Source organism: Lactuca saligna, chromosome 4 (assembly GCF_052625555.1).
Source record: "Lactuca saligna cultivar CGN05327 chromosome 4, ASM5262555v1, whole genome shotgun sequence".
NCBI classification, from domain to species: Eukaryota; Viridiplantae; Streptophyta; class Magnoliopsida; order Asterales; family Asteraceae; genus Lactuca; species Lactuca saligna.
The window spans coordinates 20,235,848-20,256,705 of record NC_136420.1 but is presented as its reverse complement, the minus strand read 5'-3'; the positions used below and the strand labels follow the sequence as shown (position 1 = coordinate 20,256,705).

Below are 20,858 nucleotides of genomic sequence, written 5' to 3'. Positions count from 1 at the left end.
AATATTATGTGTTAATTAAGAAAATATAAAATATGATAAATGTAAAAAACAATTAATCAAAAATACAAAAAATGACATGTGTTAAGACTTCAATCTTGTTTCTATATTTTAACATACAAAAAAACAGATCCAAATGCATACACATCCAAATCCAAATACAAAAATACAAAAAATATAAAAGTGGAGTCTTGGGTGAGGATGTGAACCACATTTCCATCTTGTTTCTATATCACTCGATTGAAGTCTTAACTGATCCAAATGCATACACGCCTCCTTGACCACACACACATCTTCAGTCCCTATCCACCAACACCTAGAATCCTGATTGTTAGATAATTGCACCGATTCTAAAAAACAGAAAGTTGTGCAAGATTGGTAGCAAGAGTTCCACCCTCAAAATTACGACTTCACTAAAAAGATCACCCATAACCATCCTAATAATCTCTAACACCAGCCTTATCATTGCTAGCAATTGAAAAAATCCGAGGATCGGGCTTTCAAAACAATGTTTCCACACCCAACATCAATCCAAAATCTAGTACTATCACCATATTACCTACTTTCCTAGATATGGAATCAAAAGGAATTAAACCTTTACTATGCATATCTCACACCAACTTGACAATCCCCATCCACACTCCACTTTTCAGAAGCATTGATAGTATGGTGGATACAGGGATGAATTCTCAATCTAACACTAATGGAAAGAAATATATTCTTAAGGAAATTGCTAATATAGAAGAGGTGGAAATTCAAGATGCCATTCAAAAATCCAAAATTAAATGGAGCATGGTGGGAGATGAACATTTAAGTTTCTTTTATAATCTTCTAAATGTGAAACGTCGTCAGTAGTAGACTCGTGGTATTTTGTTTGATGGGGTTTCGGTCACGGATCCAAAGAGTGTATAACAACAATTTTTTTTTACAATTATTCGACTCATTTTGCATTGTTTATTGGTGTTAGTATGGTTGTTAGAAGCCCTCATTTTAAGTAGTTGGAGCTCACGACTACTACAACATTTGAGGCTAGGTACACAAATAAAGAGATTCGTGAGGTAGGATATGGTCTTGTGGATCGGACCTCACACTAAGGTTGGGTGAGTTTTCTATACTCTTTCTAAAATTGTAAGATCCCAAATTTCACAATGAATATTTTATTTTTAGATAAGATAAATACCCGTTTTCATAAAATCATAATCAAGATAAAACCATTTGATCTTCAAACTATAATCCAAAATCTATCTTAAGAGTATAAATAATAATCATCATCGAAGAATCAAAACACAAAAGTTGTTGACATGTGTACAGTCACACCTTCATCTTCCCCCCATCAGATGATGTACCTAAAAAATATTTAATCCAAAATTATAAGCCAAATGAGTTCCCTAAACTACCACATACCACAATACATATACAATGCATACAAACAAAGGCTCTCAGCTCAGGTGTCGATCCTTCGGGCTAATAGCTCTCGACATCAATGTTGATCTAACATTAACCTTAGGTATATTTGGATCTCATCTCCCGTGTTGATCCACCATCAACCTTGAGTATTTTGGCCCTCAGCTCCCGTGCTGATTCGCCTTCAACCCCCAAACATAATATATCACAGAACAAACAATAACAACACACCAAATAACAGACAAAAGACTTCACTAGCCTGCTTACCTAATCAAGATACTATGTAACGCTTGTAAATTCAGGTCAGTCAATTAAAATATAATAAACATTAAAAATATTTTTTTATATAAGATTATTTAGAATAAATAATCTTAACCAAAGTTATAGTATATGTCACAAGGATTCCATACATATAAAAAACGTTGAAATCCAACTTCGTATGAAGAAGTTGTGCTTCTTTGAAGTTTCACGATTAAACCCACACGATTTTGCGTATCGTAAAAAGTAAATTTTTGATAAATTCCTTTTTATCCTTAGTGATGTAAAAGTAAGTCAATGTAGTCGTCAAACCGAGAGCGTGCCTATAGAGAACCTTTAAATCTGACTTCGCTATAGGAAGTTATGATTTTTCTAAGATTCACTATAGCAGTATACAACTTAGAATTCAAATTTCAGATCGTTCAATTTTTAACCGAAACAATCTAAATCAGAATTGAAGATCTCGTTAATAGGAGTTCAATGATATAAAGAGAGTAAAAAACGGACGTCGAATGACAAATTTATAAAATTTTAACGGACTTTAACAATCTAAACCTATTAAAATATAACTTTAAAAATAAATTCAAAATTAGCCAATGGAGTCTTTCGATACTTTTTGATCTCGTCGATAGCCACGCGTGGATATAAAGAACATCAAAAACGGAGCTAGTGTGTGAAAGTTATGGATTTTACAAGATATTTAAATTTCGGATTAACAAAAGGGCGACACTTGTAGCGTTCTGGCACACCCTCTTCCTCCCCACGGTTTGCGACCAGACGGCGTCATGTGGCACATTACGAACAATGTATTGCTTATGTACACCCAACATACCCATTACAACCAGCGTAATTTGAGTATGTCCAACGTACTGGGCCTCCTAGCAGCCTATAAATAGAACACAAATTTCACTCAATTTCTTCACACCTCTTCATTCGAATCTCTCCCAAATCCCCAAGATCCCTAGGCCTTGTTCTAGGAGTTCCTAAGGGTTAGTAGTGAAGCTCCAGATCATTACAAAGCCCCGAGAAAAAGAGGTTTTAGTTTAGAAGTTATGCCCGCGCAAAGTCTGATTTTTCGCTAAACCACCTGTAAGTTGAGTTATGCTTACCGTGATTTAAGTATAACTTATATTTAAGTTGATTATGTAACGACTCAATTTTCAAAAGAAAATTTTCATTTTTAAAATATCAAAACATTTCTAATTATCCATAAAATCTCAACACAATTGAATTCAATTTCATACATCAACAAATCTTATTTTAAATATCAGAGTGTCCCAAAAGAAAAACGCTTGTGAGAGTGCATGTCGCACCATCAGACCTTGCCCTTGCCCTTAGGCTCAGAAGTACCTGAAACAATCAACAAACTGTAAGCTACTACTTAGTGAGTTCCCTAGAGCATACCCCACACAATTAGGGGTGTAAGTGGGCCGAGCTACTCGTGAGCTACTTGGGATCGACTTGTTAATAGCTCGACTCGAGATTGGTTTAAACGAGCCTGAGCCGAGCTCAAGCCTAAATATGAAACTCGTTTATTAAACAAGCTTGAGTCAAGCCTCAATTAATGGGCTCGTGAGCCTAAACGAGCCTATACATACATACATACATACATACACACACACACACACACACACATATATATATATATACATACATACATACATACATATACATAGAGGCTCGTTTAGGCTCGATTAGGCTCACGAACCCACTAAATTGTTCACGAGCCGAGCCCGAGCTTCATTTTAAGGCCCGAATCGAGCTCGAGCTTCCTCAAAATTAAACGAACCGAGCTCGAGATTGGTCAGGCTTGGGCTCGGATCGTCTCGTTTACACCCTACAGACAATCCACATAATCACTGTTGGATAAGGTGTCTAAGTCCATAACTATTTCTGGTATGTACTTGACCCGACCCGACATGGTCCATTTGGGTTGCATGGCACCATGCAATTGGATAGACTAAATGAGAGAAATAACACTTGGAGATTATTAATATATTATAAGTTCTAATATATTAATAATATTATTTGATTAGTTTGATCAAGAATTAATTTAGAATTAATTAAGTGATCAAAAGATAACTAATTAAATATATGGGTTGATTATGTAAATCATCCATATCTTGTATAGTGGGCTAAGAGGCTCCATGGATTATCAAGTTGGGTTCCACCCATAGGATGCTCCATGGGAGTTACAAACCCATGGGTCATGGAAATGAAGAGTCATGACACATTAGGGTTTACATGGTGTAACCCTAGATGTGTCAACACTATATAAGAATCATATTCTCCACCAAAATCGGCTACACATGTGAAACAAGAGGGCTAGGCCGATTTCAAGTAGTGTGCATTCTCTCAAAAGTCTTTCCAAGAGCATTTAGTGTTGTGTGAAGCATTTGAGGCATCACATTTGGGGTGCTAGGCTCATAAGGTTTCAAGGAACATAAGCAACAACAAGGTAAGCTATTCTATCTATCATTCAAGTTAAAATTGTTCCCCATGTATGCTAGATAGGAATATAGCCTTGGAATTCAACTTTGCATGATAATTAGAAAAACATAGATCCAAGGTTATTAGGGTTGCATGTACACTTAGGAAGTGTTAGAATGCTCAAAACCCAATAGTGGTATCAGAGCCTAGGCTTGTTTGTTTGTTATTTGTGCTAAAAAGTTGAAGAAAGTCAAAAAACTTGTTGTCTGACTGCTGGACTCATCGAGTCCATGGGGGGACTCATCGAGTTCACTTGTATCTTCAACCTACTCGTCGAGTAGGTTTATGCACTCGGCGAGTAGGGTCGACAGAGTGCAGATTTTCGACTTTAGTCGCTGGAAATGGATTAGAAACATTACCCTAAACTGTTTTGGTACTTGAAAACTTGTTTTAGATGGTGTTATGTCTTTGCTAACTCATTTACAACAACTAGTTATCAAAATTACAAAGTTTTAAGTGTAATTTTGATTTATGAATGTGTTCATATTCATGTTCTTGTTCTTATGATGTTTTAGATGATCATAGGAATTATTTGTAACCTATGTGGTAGATTAATTCTTGGTCATAATGTGTTTTAATGGAGTCCATAACTTGTCCTCAAGTTATGGAAAACCAAGAGTCACACTTGAATTAAAACCATTAAAAGAACACAAGAGTTAGAAAAATGAAGAGTCTTCATTTTATTACTCTATTAAACTCCTAAGTTACAAGAAATGAAAAGTTTTGAAAGTTACAAAACTTGCCCTCAAGTTTTGGAACAAGTAAAGTCTTATTAAAACTTTAGTTCCAACCCTTAGAATTTTAAAAGTTAAAATTCAACCCTTATACTTATATTATTATAATTTAATATATGTATAAGAACAAAGTCGTCTTACCGCTAGTACGCCTCATTCACGAAGCCGGTCTATAAGGTGGGTATAAGGTTGTTGCCTATAAAATGGCAAGTTAATGGGTGTCCACTCTCACCCACCGCTCGCTTGATTGGTGGAGGGTCGTTAGCCGAACGGGTAGGACAAGGACTTATAAATTCTCATTAAAAGTATGATGAATATTATAAAGTAACTATATGTTTATTAAATTCTCAATCTTAGTTACTTTAGGAAAATGTGAATAAGGTGCTAATCCATGAAATTACACTTTACACTTTGTCTAAGTCGTTGGTGGAGCGTGTGTGGTTAACCGGCACACTAACTTGGACTTAACAAGGTAGGTAAAGGGTGACTTAAGGTTTATTATAGTATCGGTGGAGCGTGTGTGGTTTACCGGCGCATCGATTGAGTGATAAACTTTAAGGGTACCAAGTGATTTGCATGGTTACTTCACACCTCGTTTTGTGATCCTCGGTATCCCAATCACAAAACTTGGAGGGCACACTCGAGATTGAAACATGTCTTTGAAAAGTTCATTGAATCTCAAAGAATATAGGAATTTCTAAGAACCAATCAAAAAAACCTAATATCTAATATTTCGGCTTTCGTGGTGGAAATTGGTGAATCGTCATTCACGTACCATTCAAATATGTTATAGCTTGGATTACGGCATACCTCTTCTAAGTTATAATATATTGTGATTGGATCCTAGCCTTAATATTACATTTGGGTGTTTTATTAAGGACTCTTTTAATATCTAAACTAATCTTGTCCTCTTCCTTCAGATGTCTTCAAACAATGCTGCTTCTGGTTCTAATCCTAATGGCTCCTTTACCCTTATGAACTTGTGTGGGAAAGTCACTTTTGATGGATCCAACTTCAATGAGTGGATCAGAAACATCAGGATGATTACCCGCTACGAGGACAAAGAATATTTCCTTGACAAGGAGCTTAAGGAGATTGATGAGACCACTGCAACTCCTCAGGATATCGCTGACTTTCAGGCACATGAAAGGGATGCTACGAAAGTAGCATGCATCATGATGGCCACGATGACAGTGGAACTCCAAAAGTCCTATGAGGATTTCTACCCTTATGAAATGCACCAAGATTTGATGGAAAGATACCATCAAAGTGCACGACAAGAGAGGTACAAAATCATCTGCTCCATGATAACAACCATGATGAAGGACGGGGATTCCGTCACGAGCCACATGCAGAAAATGCAAAGGTATGTGGATCGATTGCTGAAGCTTAATGTGAAATTCCCGAAGGAGCTTGCAATAGATATAATTTTGCGCTCCTTACCATCGTGCTATGATCAATTCCGCATGACATATCACATGAATAAGGAAGAGGTCACACTCAACAAACTTCAGGGACTTCTCAAGACCACAGAATCAGGTCTTAAGGGGAAGTTGGTTGTTAACACTCCTACTCCAAACTCCACTCCGGTTTTGGCAATCGGGAAAAGTCGAGGGAAGAAGAGAAAGAGTTCTTCGAAGGGTACCAAGGTTAGGAACCTTGATGGCTCTTCTTCAAGTGGAACCAAGAAAGGTTTCGTCACTCCTTCTTCTGACCCAAAAGAGGCTGAATGCTTCTATTGCCATGAAAAATCACATTGGAAGTGGAACTGCCCAAAATACCAGCAAGATGTGAAGGATGGGAAAGTTAAACCCAACCATGCAGGTATTTACACTATCATTTCTAATAACTCACCCCATTCTAAATCTTGGGTCCTTGATACCGGTTGTGGTATTCACATTTGTTGTGACTTGCAGGGACTAAGAAGAAGTGAGAATGTGGAGCAAGGAAGAATAAACTTAATCAGGGGGAATAGGAAAGTTACACCTGTCACCAAGATTGGAGTTTATACTTTATCGCTAAGTAGTGGGTTAAATTTAGATTTGAATAAATGTTGTTATTCGCCAGAAATGGAAAGAAATATTATTTCCTTTCATGCATTGTATAAACAAGGTTTCACCTTTTCATTTGATAATGAAGTTGGTTCGATTAATGCTTTCTTTAATAATGTTCTTTATTTTAAAGCATTACCTTGTGATGGTGTGTATGAAGCTGTATCTGTTGTAGATAACTTAGGAAATAATTTTTTGTGTATTGATTCTCTTAATAATAATAACTTGGATAAAGCATCATTATGGCATTGTCGTCTTGGACATATAAGCAAGAAACGTATAGGCCAACTCCAAAAGGATGGAGTCTTGGAGTCGTTTGACCTAAAGTCAAATGATAATTGCGAATCATGCTTACTTGGAAAAATGACGAAGTCACCCTTCACAGGCTCGTGTGAGAGGGGTGAAGGTTTGTTGGACCTTGTACACAAGGATGTGTGTGGACCATTCAAACATGCCACAAGGGATGCTAATCGTTATTATTTGACTTTTACAGATGATTACAGTAGATATGGATATGTCTACTTAATCAAGCATAAGTCAGAGACTTTCGAAAGGTTTAAGGAATTTAAACAGGAAGTCGAGAATGAATTGGGCAGGAACATTAAGATGATTCGATCCGATCGAGGTGGTGAGTATCTTAGTTCAGAGTTCCTCGACTATCTAAGGGAATGTGGGATTGTCTCACAATTGACACCTCCCAGGACACCGCACTTGAATGGTGTGGCTGAGAGGCGTAATCGAACCTTGTTAGACATGGTTCGTTCCATGATGAGTCAAGCTTCGCTACCAATCTCATTCTGGGGGTATGCTTTAGAGACTGCCTCCCATATCCTTAATCTAGTCCCTACAAAGAAAGTTGCCAAAACTCCTCACGAGATGTGGACTGGTAAAGTACCCAAACTAGACCACATCAAGATTTGGGGTTGCGAGGCTTTCGTGAGACGCGAGACTCATGATAAGCTCGAACCTCGAAGCGAGAGGTGTATTTTCATCGGCTACCCACAGCAATCCTTTGGTTACCTCTTTTACAGACCTAGTGATAATGTGGTCTTTGTAGCAAGAAGAGGAATCTTTCGAGAAAGAGAGTTTATAAGCCAAGGAGATAGTGGGAGACAAATTGATCTTGATGAAATTCAAGAGTCAAGTGGTGAAGGAACTTCAAACTCTAGCCCTCAACTTGAGGAGGAAACTCCTGTTGAGCCAATTGACGAATCTGTACCTCTGAGGCGTTCCACGAGAGTTAGGAGTGCACCTGAGCATTACTATGTATTCCATATTACCGCAGAAGGTGAGACCCTCATTAGTGATGGGACAATAGTAAGTCAAGATGACCCTAACAACTACGAGGAAGCCATGGCAGGCCCCAAGTCTGCTAAATGGAAAGAGGCTATGGATAGCGAGATACAATCCATGTATGACAATCAAGTTTGGAACTTGGTTGAGAATGTACCAGGTCGTAAGACAGTAGGGTGCAAGTGGATCTTCAAGAAGAAGACCGACATGGATGGTAATGTACACACTTATAAGGCTCGACTAGTCGCAAAGGGCTTCTCTCAAATTCTTGGAGTGGATTATGATGAGACCTTTTCTCCAGTAGCCAAGATTAAGTCTATTAGGGTTATGTTAGCCATAGCCGCATTTCATGACTATGAAATTTGGCAAATGGATGTCAAAACCGCTTTCCTTAATGGAAAGTTGGTTGAAGATGTTTACATGAGTCAGCCAGAAGGTTTTGTCAGCAGCGAGTACCCTAATAGAGTGTTTAAGCTTGAGAAATCCATCTTTGGATTAAAGCAAGCACCTCGCAGATGGAATCTTTGCTTTGATGAAAAGGTCAAGGAATTTGGCTTTTCTAGGAGTGAAGATGAATCTTGTGTGTATGTCAAGGCTAGTGGGAGTATAGTTAGCTTTTTGGTATTGTATTTGGATAACATACTACTCATAGGAAACGACATTCCAACCCTGCAGGAAGTAAAGTCCTGGCTTAGGAAGTGTTTCGCTATGAAGGACCTTGGTGAAGCTGCCTATATTTTAGGGATAAGGAGCTTGAGAGATCGGAGTAAAAGACTAATTGGACTTAGTCAGAGTACCTACTTGGATAAGGTGCTAAAGAGATTCAGCATGAAGGACTCCAAGAAAAGAGAGTTACCCATCCAGAGTAACGCCAAATTGAGTAAGACACAAAGCCCTAGCACTGAGGTTGAGATAGCAGAAATGAGTCGAATACCTTATGCTTCGGCTGTAGGATCGATCATGTATGCTATGCCGTGTACTCGACCTGATGTAGCCTTTGCCCTGAGCATGGTTAGCAGGTTTCAGGGGAACCCTGGCAAGGCAAACTGGATTGCGGTAAAGAATATTCTCAAGTACCTACGAAGGACTAAGGATTGGGTCCTTACCCTCGTTGGGAGTGATGACTTGAGAGTTGTAGGGTATAGTGATGCTTGCTTCCAGACTGATAGGGATAATTTCCGCTCTCAGTCGGGCTAGGTCTTTACCCTAAACGGAGGAGCAATTTCTTGGAAGAGTTCCAAGCAAGAGACAGTGGCTGATTCAACTTGCGAATCAGAGTATATTGCAGCGAGCGAGGCGGCAAAGGAGGCTATATGGCTAAAGAACTTCATCGGAGACCTTGGAGTTGTACCAGCTATTAAAGAGCCAATGGAAATTTTCTGTGATAGTGAAAGCGATGTTGCCTTCGCCAAGGAACCAAGGGATCACGGGAGATCCAGGAACATCGACAGAAAATACCATTTTATTAGACATTGTATAGAAGAAGGACTTCTCGTGTCAAAGAGGGTATCATCGGATGAGAACCCATCAGATCCCCTCACGAAGGGACTGACTCGGGTTAAGCATCTCCAGCATGCTCGGAGCATAGGGCTAAAGGATGATATTAGATTTAGTAGTTAGATAACCTCAAAATTTGTAAAGTGTAATTGACATTAGATGATGAATAAAAGGTGTTTTATTTATGAGTAAAGTGTTGCTATCTCTTGTCAATCGTTTACTATATTTCTTTTGCATGTTTTGACTTCCAGAATAATTTTGTTTGGTATAACATATTATTCAAACCTCCACAGTCGGTTATATGTCGGAAGTAGGTATGAATCAAGACTGTCATGATTGGTTGCAGAGGTCTAAGGTGTTAGACAAGGCTACAATAATCATGAGTGGTCATAAGTTCTGAGCATTGGACTCAACCCACGCTCACTGGAATCACTTCATGGAATTCTATCTCGAGTGATCGTGAGACGGTAATATCATATAAGTCTTCAAACCTAGAGATATGATTTGTTACTTACAAGTTGGTTATGCATTGATTGTACGAAAACGCATTGGTAACTCGATGTTATAAATCGTGCTCTTGTGTGTAATTCAATGAGTGGTAGAACAAACATATGAGTCGAAGTTTATCTGTTCCTTCTTGGATTAGAAGCTGATATCTGGGCCCCTCGATGATTTTGTTTTGACCTATGTACCGGGCACGGTCAGAACTAAGTTGAAGTGTTCAATTAAGTTCTTTGTCAAACAAATCGGAAATCGGGAAACAAACTGTTGGACAATAAGTAAGACATTGTTCCATGTATTTGTCCGACTGATATCTAGAACAGAGGATTATATGATCACTTATCTTAAATGGCATACCATCATCTTCTCAGTTCCGAGAAACCTTGAAAAGAGCTACGGTTGCCGATCGGTTCCTGAAGTAATACTTGCAGTAATAGTTATTAGACTTATCCAAGTGGGAGACTGTTGGATAAGGTGTCTAAGTCCATAACTATTTCTGGTATGTACTTGACCCGACCCGGCATGGTCCATTTGGGTTGCATGGCACCATGCAATTGGATAGACTAAATGAGAGAAATAACACTTGGAGATTAGTAATATATTATAAGTTCTAATATATTAATAATATTATTTGATTAGTTTGATCAAGAATTAATTTAGAATTCATTAAGTGATTAAAAGATAACTAATTAAATATATGCGTTGATTATGTAAATCATCCATATCTTGTATAGTGGGCTAAGAGGCTCCATGGATTATCAAGTTGGGTTCCACCCATAGGATGCTCCGTGGGAGTTACAAACCCATGGTTCATTGAAATGAAGAGTCATGACACATTAGGGTTTACATGGTGTAACCCTAGATGTGTCAACACTATATAAGAATCATATTCTCCACCAAAATCGGCTACACATGTGAAATAAGAGGGCTAGGCCGATTTCAAGTAGTGTGCATTCTCTCAAAAGTCTTTCCAAGAGCATTTAGTGTTGTGTGAAGCATTTGAGGCATTACATTTGGGATGCTAGGCTCATAAGGTTTCAAGGAACATAAGCAACAACAAGGTAAGTTATTCTATCTATCATTCAAGTTAAAATTGTTCCCCATGTATGCTAGATAGGAATATAGCCTTGGAATTCAACTTTGCATGATAATTAGACAAACATAGATCCAAGGTTATTAGGGTTGCATGTACACTTAGGAAGTGTTAGAATGGTCAAAACCCAACAATCACATAATCATATTAGCTATAAAAGCTAGATAAATCATATAATCCATGCATACAAGCATATAAGGAAGCCATGGAAACCCTCCAAGGTCTTACACCTAGTGCCACTAGAACCCCCACGTGGTCTTAACTAACTGCCATGGGAACCCCTACATGATCTTCTTGCCATGGGAACCCCCACATGGTCTTCCTGCCATGGAAACCCCTACACGGTCTTTACAATCAAGAGATGTCATACTAACCATACAAGAAATATACTAGAATGCCATGGAAACCCTCCAAGGTCTTACATATAAGTGCCTCTGGAATCCCCCGAGGTCTTTCATTCAAGTATCACAAATAACTACTATATCTCATATCTCAAAACCACCTAATCATAACTCATAACAATAATGGGTCGGCTATGGTGCCTTCGACCCATTGGTATGGTGAGGAGACTCACCTCTCGTGAATGTTGAACTGACAAGATAAGATCAGATAAATCCCACACGCTGCTCCAACTGAACTGCCTAAAATCATCATGTAATTAACTTGTCACAATCCTAGAATACCATAAATGTCCTTAAAGTCAACCCTGGTCAAAGGCAAGGTCAACAGTCCATGTTGACCTCAACTCGTCGATTGCATCCAGCAACTCGTTGGGTTACCTTAGCAACTCGTCAACTTGCCGAGTTACCTGTGTAACTCGTCGAATTCCTCAATGTTCAGAAGACCGAAAACTCCAATCCTTCATAGAAATCACTTGGAATCTCGAAAACGGGTAAACCTTACCCGACTCGTCGAGTTGGCTAAGGGACTCGACGAGTTCCTTCAGTCCTTTTGTGTTCAAACCTTTTTAAGCTACCCAAAAGCTCCAGATTGCAGATCTAGCCTCCTAAGGCATGTTTTCCATGTAAAGTTGCAAACTTTACGTGCATGCAAGCTCTTAAGTGCCAACACCAAGCTAAGGGAGGGGTTTTAGCCAAAGAAAAGGGCTAATGCTTGATAAATTCAGTGGCTTTATAGCTCTAAGAACTTAGAGGGGTGCAGATCTGATGTTGCAACTCCAGATCTTACCCAACACCCAAAATGCTTCTCAAATATACTAAAAATGGCCTAAAACCAAAGAAAAAGAGGATCTAATGCTAGAATGATCAAGGTAAAATCTTGTTACCTTCAAATGAGTGCCCAAACGTTGTAGATACTGGATCTATAATCTCCCTCCCATTCCAAGCTTCTCAACCTTAACACTCCCTCAACAAAATGCACCAAAAACGCTTTCTTAGCCTCTCAAGCATAAGGAATCGCCCTCCCATTCCAAGCTTCTCAGCCTTAACACTCCCTCAACAAAATGCACCAAAAACCCTTTCTTAGCCTCTCAAGCATAAGGATCAACAAAGAACATCTTATGGTCTCTTCTCTGGGTAGTGAAGTGGTAAAGGAGGCTACAAGAGGCGGATTAAGTCCTTTATATAGGCTGTAAACACTAAAAATTAGGGTTTTTCTTTTACAGAGCCTACTCGTCGAGTCGGGGCATTTCGACTCGTTGAGTAGGATCTAAATCTCGCGTCCTCATAAATATCTCTACTCTACGAGTTAGAGCTCCCCAACTCGTCGATTCCGAGCCTAAAACCTTAAAACTTGAAAAATTAAATAATACCTGGAACAGGTGTTACACATTATTGTTATTATGAACCTATAAACAAGATATATCATTGATCCCAAGTTGTTATACTGGTTGATTTACTTACGGGGATGATGACAATGTTAGATTTAGTGAGGTGTTTAAGGTAGACTCTGTATACCAAACAGACCCTACCTCCGATATGATCTTACCTGGTTTTCCCTTATCAGTTGCATATCAAAAGACTTTGAATTCATGATGAATCTAGACTAATAATTAGTCTTAATAAATATTAGATTAAGACACAGTGATAATAATACTAGGTTACGTCGAAGGAAAAGACATTTGCTACAAGCGAAGCACTGTCTAAGTTCTGATTCATCACTTTAACTAATGATTGCATTGTTACTTTCATCTTACACAGAGATATGAAATATGTAATTAAGTAATTGTTATATCTGCATACATGCAAAGATGTTATGAGATAAATGAAATGTTATAAAGATAAGTTTAAATGATTTATACCGTATATGTATTTTTATAAATGTTATACATTGGGTAACAAAGGGTAAGGAAAGATGTCATAGTATGATGAAAAATAGGATATCGTAGTATGACAAAAGAAGTAGGTAATGATAGAATGCCATGACTTTGGAATTGTTATTTTACCAACGATGTACTCACTTAGCAACCTATAAGTGACAACTACCTGCCTAACTAATGATATTCTCGTAGAACACTAGCAACTATGGACTTAGTGCATATTAGATAAACACTGGAAGCTATAAAATTGGTTCCTATTAGATAGATACTGGTAACTATGGACTTAGTGCCTATTAGATAAGCATTGAGAGAGATGGACTTTGTGCCTAAACAACAAGCAACGATGGACTTCGTGCCTATTTGTTAGGACAAATCCTTAGGAATAAAAATAAAAAAAAAAATCTATTGACATGTATTGCAGAGAAATCAATGTAACATTACTGCCATCAACTATGATTAAGATGAACCTTAGAATAAATCCTTAGAGAAGAATAAACAGTAAAACATGGATGGGTAATTAGGTTAATAGTTTGGTAATTAAACGCATTATTTACTGTGGGTTGAAAAACCTATATACTCACCAGGTTTTCCAACCTAACCCACTCAGTTTATTTGTATGACAGGCTTCGATGTGTAGATACAATACACCGAGAGATTAAAGGAGATGTTGATTATTAGTGTAAATTAATGTAAGGTCTGTTTATGTTTATGTTTTGTATCAGTTATAACATCCTAAGTTTTGAAAAGATATCAATATCAAACATTTCTTCAAAAATGTTTAATGTTAATATTATCTCACATTGAAATAATATATTTGAGACCAATTCCGCAACAAAAGAAAAACTTTGTTTTAAAATAAGTATAAATAAAAGTTTTAAAATGACCGTAAATTTGGGGATGTCACATCCAATATATATATATATATATATATATATATATATATATATATATATATATATATATATATATATCATATGTTATATTATAAACCATATTAGTCATATCTTGAATTTTAAGAGGTATAAGATACAAAGTTTTTTGTACAAATCAATTATACATAAATAAATCATTAAGACTTGCCAAAAGTTTGAAAGCTTGAATTAGGGAAGGTTATTAAGAAATTTAATTTGGAGCAAAATAACAATTTTAAAATATTAAATTCATCTATATAAATTAATTTATATTTCTTAAACTAGACACTGATAATAATTAACTTACATTGAATGTATAAACATCCATTATAAATATAAGTTCTAAACATAAATATTTTATTTAAAAGTGGCAATTTGTTTATTACATAATACCTAATAATAAAATATAATAAGTATTTCACTGTCAGAAAACTATTCGCCAAAAGAGCTATCTATCATCATTGCTTTGTGCAGGTACACATCTAGTATATATATGTGTATATATATATCTTTACTATATTATTAAGGATATTGCCCATCTCTTGAAAATTATGACCTTACCTAATCTCCTAACCACAACCATCTAACCTATTCACATCGACAAGTTAACAGATCCGGAGGCGGTGAAGAACAGATCCGGAGAAGACAGTTTAATGATACTCAGCATCTTCGATCCTCAATCCAATCGTCAGCCTTAAAGTAGTCGACATCTTAACATGGCGGATCTGCAACGTTTCCGATATAAACCCTCTCTTCGCCTTCGATTTGCACCCTAACAGACGCCTTCGCATCTTCGATCCTCAAAAACCCTAAAGATCTGCCATCTAACCTATTCATCTCACCTTCGTAACCTCCGTCAGCCACCACAGGTACCCTCAAAACCATCTTCACATCGACAACACCAAGGATGCCCCTTTCCCCGCATTCGATTTTCACCCTAACACGCTCTCAGGTCTCAGCTATCAAAGATCCCGAACACAGAGGGGACGAAGACGCCGCTGCTGACGACGAATCAGGTCTCAACATCTTCGATCCTGAAAAACCCTAAAAATCTGCGTCAATCATCTCAAGAAGCCGTTAAGACGACAAATCAGGTCAACGAACCTTTCAACAGTTGATTCCGCCGCTACCACCACCTTTAAAGCTTGATTCCGCCGCCTACCACCACCTTCGTAACCTCCCTCAGCCACCACAGGTACCCTCAAACCCATCTTCAACATATTTATGATAATACAAATTTTTTTATGCTCTCCTCAGTTGGAGTTTGCACAATGGGGTATGTTTATTGCTTCCACGTCCGATTAGTACTTTAAAGCATTACGGCTTGCGAGACAATTTTGAGTGATGATGCATTAAGCAAAATCATGTTCAGAACTCAATAATCAGATTAAAGACAATACACCAACTGTTGCTCCGGTTGTTAGTCAAGATGTGAATGCGGATTCCAACAGCAATGTAATGTTACGTTCAACTTCAAAATCACGGTTAATGTTTCATTACATGAAATCGGTCCAGCTTAAACTGTATCAGTTTTTAAGTTATTTTCTCCCATTTATGTTTCTCTTGAAGTTAGTTTTCCCGTGCCAAAAGTTACAAATTTTTTTAACTTGTTGAAACTGATATCTGATCTATGGTGTTAAAGATCATCACCATAGATCCAAAACTTCTTTTACTAATCTCTCTCTCTCTCTCTCTCTCTCTCTCTCTCTTTCACTTTTATTTATTTATCCCTTCCTTCACTTTCAGAGTGACTTAGTTAAAATACTTCATTTCTTTTGCTGCAGATTGTCCCCGAGACCTTAGAACCAAGTTTACAGTTAGCATCTGCTGTTCTTGCACAGGTAAGTATAGTTTTTTCAGTTCATTTCTGTTTTACTCATTAATTGTTTATTGTGTTTTTATATTTTCTTAGGCTAAGTTGCCAATGTCAGAGATAGCAGCTACTATCAATGAGTTTAGATCGTGTCACTTATCAGAGCTTACTGAGGTAAACCTATCATGCTCAAATAATATTGGGTTTTTTTTTTTAATTTGAATAAATGTTTAGTCATGTGTACACTGGCTTGACTTGAGTACAGCTGTCAGAAACAAGTGGAAGTTCTCTTGGTTATGGGTTCTCAAGGATCATGTCAAAACCTTCTCCTCCTATTGAATCTTCTCCTTCCGATTCTTCGTCTTCCATAGACTTTTTTGATACTTTTATATAAAAATATATGATTGTATTGTATTGTTTTATAAGAGAATGCAACTTCTTTGAGGACTCAACTTGATCAACAGAAAGGTGTTGTGGATAATGTATGTTAAAAGTTGCTGCACTTGATATATCATATTATACCTTCAAATAGGATTTGCTTGTATTTCTGTGTGTATATGGTATAAATATTACAATTATTTCTGATGTATCAATGTACAAACTCTTCTTAAATGAGACCAGCTAACTGTTGAGTGTTTTGGAAACAGGTTGAACAGTCCCAATGGGCTCCATTCCGTATGACATCAGAAACGGCATGCAACTTTGTGAGCCCGAAATGGCACAACTGATTATGATCGGAGCTTTGGCTTCTGGTCTTGCAAATGCATCTCCAACAGAACAAAGAACTGTAAGCCCTTTCTTTTTCGTTTTATTTAAATGTTGTTTTTGTTGAATTTGGATTGAGGGTAAAAGTGTAAATATGATGTATTTGGTTGTGTGCAGATGTTGGGCATGTTTAGGAATGAGTTCAAACGCGATGGTGTTGGTTGTGGGAACTAGGGAACGCAGGCTGACAAGATATCTCAGTATTATTTTACACTTCCCTTTTAATTTCTAAATCCCTCAGTTTATACTTTTATATATTATTTGCTTTCAATTAGTAATCATAAATATATTTGTTCACAGGGAGATTGAAGAAGTGGTGGTTGAAGGGGAGAAAAATGTGGGCTCTGATAAACCATTGGCTGAAGAAGAGGCAACAAATGTGAAAAAGGAGAATGCTGCAAGAGTTGACCCATGTTGATCAATCGGGTAATGATTTTAATAAAACGTTATTGCTTACACGTTTTTCAAAAAAAATCCAATATAATTTTTTTATCTTTGAAAATGATACCAGTTTTGCGAAATAAAAAAAATCACAATTTTTAATTATTTTTTAGTAAGTACTACTGATAAAGCAGTTTTTAATTATTTTTGGTATGATTTAAAATATTTTTGGTATGATTTAAAATATTTTTAGTATTATATTATCTTGATTTAAATATTATAATTTTGGTATGATTTAAAATATTTTTGGTATGACTTATAACAGTTATTAAACAGATTTTAAAATTATTTTAGTATATTTTTATAATGTTATTATTTATGGTTAGATCTCAATTTGCTTAATTTAGGAATGATTATCAGTTTCCGAAATTATATCATAGAATACCTTTTTCCACCTATAAATCTAATACGCTTTCTTATATTTTACTCTTACAGCACACAATTCACAAACAAAGAATCAAGAACAAGAAGACTACTTCATTGCATTGCATTGCATTTGTTGACACGAATTCAGGTTCTGTTACTTCTTCACTTCTTCTATTACGTATAACTTGAAGTGTGTATGCTATTTTATTTTTTACTTCTTCTGTTTGAAGTGATTACTTCTTCTATCACTTATAACCTGAAGGGTGTATGATATTTTAATTTTTACTTTTTTCTGTTTGAGGTGATATATTTCTCTCAAATAATACTTGTATATAATATGTATATATGTGTGTATTTATTTATTTGTGACATCCTATATATGTATGGTTTGTATATGTATATGTTGGGACATTGTGTGCTTGTGTATTTGAGTGAATATTGTTTTGAAAACATATCATGTTTTAATTTATGAGTGAATATTGTTTCTAGAATATATCATGTTCTAATTCCATGGATTGAAACTCCCTCTTTCCGTATGTACATGAATACAAATATGTTTCTATGTTTTATTTTATTTAGTTAAAGACGATTACATCTATTATAAAGCCTCAAAATATGTTTGTAGAATATATTTTTTATTACCCGAATTTGTTTAACAATACCTAAAGTAAATTACACAAAATTAAAATAATAAAAAAACATATGGAAATTAAATGTATTTAGTTTTTTATTTTTTAAAAAGATAAGCAATAAACAATTGATGCAATTTCCTTTGTTTTAATGCACCAAAAGAAAGTCACAGATTGCAATCAGTTTGCATGTTCTTTTTTTGCATGTTCTTTTGAAATTAATACACAACCTTCTTTTTTCAATTAAGGCTTGAATTGTTCACTTAATTTTCCACCCTCCGATCCCACTCATCAACGGTTCACTCATTCTACGGCTTCAACTTGCCAAAAAACCAACACCACCAGTTTCTTTCTTCTTTATCAATACTATGTTTACTATATTTTTATTATTATTAATATTATTATTATTCATGGGTTTTAGATACAATTAGACTTTTTTTTTATTTGACAAGTTACATTTTTATTAATAAATATTATTTGCCTTAAGATCTGAATTACTAAATATTAAGTTGTAGGATATATAAAGCTATTTTAATATAAATAATGATGTAAATCAATTCTACATTAATCACGTGTGACTTTCTTTTTGTAGAATCATGAATGGTCAAATTTACGTTGATGCATTTTCAATGCTACTAAACTACCATTTGTGGTATGTTTTGACACCCGTTCGTGTTGATTTCATTTGGAGGGACTCAAGAGCAAACAAACTCTTCATGATTCTCATTGATCAAAATATATGTTTAAAAAACTATTTATATCTTATTTTCATTTTCATAATTTATCATAAGTATTTTCTTTATAAAAATATTACATTTTCTATTAGAGAGAGAAATTGTTAGCAGTTGTTCCACAACAAATGATGCGCTTTATTTATGGAGGGAATCTATTGGGTGGTGTGTTTTCTTTAAACCATTTCCAAGTCGAACCAACGTATGCTGAGTATCCGAGTATCAAGAATACAGTTTATTACGTGGAGATTTGATGATTAAGATCAGCAATAACACACGATTTAATCGTTTGGCCGATGCTATCATATCATGGTTTCCGGTTTTCCCATTGGTTCCCTCAATAAAAAGTTTAGTAGAGGATCAGACAAAGAGAAAAATGATGATTGGTAAATTTAATAACTTATATATACTTTTAGCATTCTAAAGTTTTTAAAATAATAACAAGTTAATTATCCTTTTAATTATCGCTATTTTTAGATATTGTTGGAAAAATCATCAAAGGGAAGCGAAACTATTCCCGTTACTCTGGTGTACTGACGTTAACTTCTTTCACTTTATATCTCCAAGATGGGCCATAAGTGTTTATTATTATTATTATTATTATTATTATTATTATTATTATTATTATTATTATTATTATTACATTAAAAGAAAATTAGGTGACTTTGGTAATATTTGATTTTAAATAGGGGGAGTATAATAAAGATGAAACTACATATAACCGACCGAACACGCCATCAGATTGTGACAACTGTCTATGCGATAAACAGAAAGTATATAATATTTGTTTCTCGGGTGAAATTGGTTCATTTGGATTCAAGTAAGTTTTTTCTAGAAAATTATAATGTTTGTAGTGATATTAAAATAACTAAATCAATACATTTTAATAGTTTTTATCTTATTTTCAGTGAACATTTTGATATCAACCAAACTAAGCAACGTAGAGTTCCAACCGAGGATGCCGGAAGCATTTAACATCATAAATATGCCTAGAAGAATTTTTAATTCTGCATGAGACATTTGGTGGGGGTTTTTTTTTAAGTTTTGACAACTTTTATGAGTGCGTTGCTTTTATAGTTGATCTACATTAATGTTAGACATATTGTGGCGAATTTTTTCATGTGTGGTTTATTTTTCTTGTGTTGAATTATGAATTGATAAATAATAATTTTTGGATATCTATGGATATTTTCATGTGTTGTTTATTTTGCTATTGTGTTTTTGGATTACAAGTTTTTAGTGTAGTTGGTTATTTAATAAGGGTTGTGTTGGTTTCTGAAACACACACATACATGACTACTAAATCACATGGTCTACATTACAAAATGTTAGATTCTTGATGATATAATATGTGCTTATCCTTAACATTTCCATTATAGTGTTCAATGATGACCGTAGATAAGGGAAACGAAAACTGTGATGATTCCCAAAACCCGATAGATATAGAAAAAGGTATGTCATTTACATAAGTATATATTCGCATTTATAATATATGACTATTTATCCAAATAATATATTTGTAGAAAATCGAAAAAGATACAATAGAAACTATTATGCACGAAAAAAGGAAAAAAAACAAAATGAGAAGGATAGCTAACGGTGAAGG

At 35.7% G+C, this 20,858-nt stretch overlaps 1 long non-coding RNA gene across 1 annotated transcript; it reads left to right on the top strand.

The window, feature by feature from the left end:
- Window positions 1–16,292: 16,292 nt before the first annotated feature.
- On the top strand, window positions 16,293–16,686 carry LOC145038877 (uncharacterized). Its single transcript, XR_013679611.1, has 3 exons — window positions 16,293–16,348; window positions 16,420–16,494; window positions 16,586–16,686. It is a non-coding gene; the product is annotated as an uncharacterized LOC145038877 (long non-coding RNA).
- Window positions 16,687–20,858: the final 4,172 nt, after the last annotated feature.